The sequence below is a fragment of the Alnus glutinosa genome, chromosome 4 (assembly GCF_958979055.1).
Source record: "Alnus glutinosa chromosome 4, dhAlnGlut1.1, whole genome shotgun sequence".
Taxonomy (NCBI): Eukaryota; Viridiplantae; Streptophyta; class Magnoliopsida; order Fagales; family Betulaceae; genus Alnus; species Alnus glutinosa.
Genome location: NC_084889.1, coordinates 25,008,608 through 25,012,629, shown reverse-complemented (window position 1 = coordinate 25,012,629; position 4,022 = coordinate 25,008,608). Strand labels below are relative to the sequence as shown.

The 4,022-nt window shown below is 38.5% G+C and overlaps 1 non-coding gene across 1 annotated transcript; it reads left to right on the top strand.

The window, feature by feature from the left end:
• The first annotated feature begins 2,018 nt into the window (after positions 1–2,018).
• Positions 2,019–2,125, top strand: LOC133867523 (small nucleolar RNA R71). Its single transcript, XR_009900082.1, has one exon. It is a non-coding gene; the product is annotated as a small nucleolar RNA R71 (small nucleolar RNA).
• The last annotated feature ends 1,897 nt before the right edge of the window (positions 2,126–4,022 follow it).

The following is a 4,022-nucleotide window of genomic DNA, read 5'->3' as shown; positions in this document are numbered from 1 at the left end:
GGCTTATGCCTTTAATGTCGGCAATAGTCCATCCTATTGCAGTTTGATGATCTCTAAGAACCCTTAAAAGCTTCTCCTCTTCCCCGAAACTTAACTCTGCAGCAATTATTATTGGTAGTGTCTCATTGTCTCCCAGATAGGCATATTTCAAATGGGTCGGAAGCTGCTTCAACTCTAAAACTGGGGCCTGGACAATAGATGGAACAAGAGTAGTATTAGTTGGCTCAAGCATTTCAAAGGGAGGTGCATACTTACTTGAATATGGTGGAGATGCATCAAGGAATTGCACGGCTTCAATGATGTCATTAGAAAAATCCTCAGAATCGGGCTCAATGTCTTGTATCTTGAAACTGTGAGTGAGAATGGCCTCCAATGGATCAATATGATGGACCTGAAAAGCTTTCTCCACAACAATTTGAACTTCACAAACATTAAAACAATCAAGATGATCTTGGGGTAATTTTAATGCATCAAAAACTTTGAACTCTATTTTCACCCCATTTACTTTCATACTTACAATGCCCTTTTTCACACAAATTTTTGTATCTGCAGTTCTCATAAAGGGTCTTCCCAAAATAATAGGTAAAGGCAATGGCATAGGAGATTCTTCCATATCAAGCACAATAAAATCAGCAGGTAAAATAAATTGATCTACCTTTACGAGGACATCTTCCAAAATACCTCTCGGCCTTTTAATGCTTCTGTCTGCCAATTGTAAGGTAATTGAGGTTGGTTGGAGCTCCCCTAGACCCAATTTCTCATATATAGTGTATGGCAATAGATTGATACTTGCTCCCAAATCCAGTAATGCACGATCAAAAAGTTGGTCACCAATCCTGCAAGGAATAGTGAAACTACCTGGATCTTTCAATTTTGGTGGCAACTTTCTCAATAGCACTGCACTGACCTCTTCTGTTAAAGCAACTTTTTCATGAGCCTGAAACTTCCTTTTATTAGTGCAGCAATCCTTTAAAAATTTAGCATAAGAGGGAATTTGCTTAATTGCATCTAGTAAAGGAATATTGATTTCAACTTTTCTCAAAGTCTCAAAAATATCTAGGAGTTGCTTTTCTTTCTTTGGTTTTACTAACCTCTGAGGGAAGGGTGGTGCACTCACCTTCTCTTTTTCACTTACCTTGGAGGTTGTGGCTGCAGTTGGAGACGCTGGTATTGTCTCCTCAGTTCCCACCTTGTTATCAATGGTCTTCCCACTTCTGAGGGTTGATACAGCCTTGAGTTGCTCATGACCTCCTGGATTGGGTAGTGTTTGGGATGGAAATTCACCCCTCTTTCTCTCGCTCAGCTCTTTGGCCAATTGCCCCACTTGTGTTTCCAACCTTTGAATAGCTTGATTGGTCTGAGTATTGGTTTGCTGTTGTGAAGTTATAAATTGGCATAGAACACTGTCGAGGTCATTCTTCTTTGGTTCTGGATTCGGTTGGACTACTTGTGGTGGAGCTTGATAGTTATTTCCTTGCTGGAAATTTCTTTGCTGCCCTTGTGGATTCTGCACATTCTGATTGTAACTCCATGAAAAATTGGGGTGGTTTCGCCACCCTGCATTGTAAGTGTTGGAGTATGGATTGTTCTTTGGAGGATAGTTATTCTGTCCCACATAGTTTCCTTGCTCTTGATCTGTAAAAGAAGACATGGGGCAAGTCTCAGTGGTGTGGTCAGAGTGAGAACATATGGCACATACCTCAATTTGAGCAATCTGTTGAATGGGAGAGATGTGATGAGTAGTCATGGCTTTTACTAGCATGTCCAGTTTCCTCTCCATGGTAGCCATCTGAGTTTGAACGCCATTATTGACATTTACTTCATAGACGCCCTTTCCTTTGAGTCCTTGTCTTTCTCGGGATGAAAACTGTTGAGAGTTTTCGCTTAGAGTCTCACAGAGTTCGATGGCCTCTTCGCTATTTTTCTCCATTAGCATGCCTCCACAAGCTGAATCTACAAGACTTTTGTTAGAATCATTTAAACCTTCATAAAAAGCTTGTACCTGATCGTCTTGAGATAGATTATGATGTGGGCATTTTAGAAGTAGCTCATTGAAGTGCTCCCACGCCTCAAAGAATAGGTCTCCATCTTTTTGTTGGAAGGTTTGGATCTCCCTCCTCAATTGCCTAGTCCTTTGGGCTGGAAAGAACTTTTTCAAGAACTTTGTGGCCAACTCCTCCCAATTATGAATAGACCCTGCAGCCAAAGAGTTTAACCATAACTTAGCATTATCTTTCAAGGAAAACGGAAAAAGAATTAACCTGATTCCTTCCGCGTTTAAGCCATGGATGTTTTGTGTCTTGCAAAGATCAAAGAAGTCTCGAATATGAAGATAAGGATCCTCTGTAGGTGTGCCTCTGTAATGTGGAACCATGCTGAGCAGGTGGGGGGATAAATTGAAATTGCTTTGGACATTCGGCTGGAAAGCAATGCAAGAGGGCTGATCTAGATTATGTGGTATGAAAGAACTCTTCATGGGCTTCCGCTCCGGTGGATTCTCTACAAGTTCTTCTGCCATCTCTTCCTCAACTTTGAATATATTTTCTGATTTTGAGGTGTCTCTTGGCTGTCGAATAGTGCGTTCGATCTCTGGATCGTATGGAATAACGTCTGAATTCTGAGATCGACGACCTTGCATAGACAGAAAATTCTGTAACCGTGGATAGCAGCTTCAGTACTGCTGTTTGGAAGAACTGTGCTCGAGTGTATATGGCTTGTGCGCTCGTCCACAATACCAAATTCGAAATTCTGCAGAAAAGAACTCAGAAACGGATGAGAATTTTTTTAATTTTTAATTTTAATTTTTTTTTAATTTTTTAATGAACAGAAACAAAAATACGAAAATAAAAGGAAAGACTTTTAAAACACAATTAACACAATCCCCGGCAACGGCGCCAAAAACTTGTTGTGCAAATATCTACCTAAATAAATAGGCAAATACTTGTACGTTTTACTCGCAAGTGCACAAGATCAAAATAATAGTATAGCAGGCAAATACGAGATCATTCCCACGAGGATTGGTATAAATTGTATTTAAAGAGAAATTCCTAAAAGCGATATGTTGAATATGACAGGATAAAAGATTGAATTAAAAATACTATGAAGAAAAGGTAGGGCTTCGATATCCACCGCTAATCATACTCAAATAAGATTCGCAATATGCACAATACTACAATCATAACATGATGCTTAATGCTTACCAGCCACAAGGGAATGGTATCTTTTCCTAAAGCTATTGATTTCCCTAAACAACGAGTTAGGCATGGTATCTACTCTAACTCTTTTCTTCCTTGAAAGATTTAGCATGGTATTTACTAAGTTGTTCTTCAAGAAAGCATAAATTTATGGAAATCGGTAAACACACTCAGATTGGAATATGGTATCTATTCCAGTTGTCTTTATGTTGATTAATCCAAGAACCTATGTCGGGGTTCTTCCGTTACTCTATTATGCCCAGGACTCGGTCATCCAAATTGACATAAATAACAAATCCATACTACAAGAATATGCTAGCTAAACATAAACATGCGAGGAATTCAAGAAACTAGAATTAATCAAGTTAAGCATCAATATATAAATTGTAGCAAGGCAAATTGAAAAACTTAAAAAGACATGATTAGGGCTTCAATCGAGCCCTAACTAAAGTATTAGTTACACATAATTTGGATGGAAATCATCCTCATAAGAAATTAATAAAGGAAAAGAAAGAAAATAAAAACTATAAAAAAACCTCCTTCTTGATGTAGCCTTTGATTCTTCCTCCAAGTTTGTGTGTCTTTCTTCAAAGGCTAGAGGCCTATTTATAGGGATTAGAGAAGCTTTAGAAGCTCTAGAATTCCTATTACAATTCTAAGTAGGTTTTCTAGTCCAAAAAGAATAATTACAAGTCTTCTCATTTTTCTGAAATTTCTATCCAAGTAGGAAAAGGATTCCAAAATTCGTACAGATTTGCGGTCTTTTATTACGGGGCGATTTTGGCATGGAAAACGTCCGAATTAGGAAAAACCTATTTCTGACATATT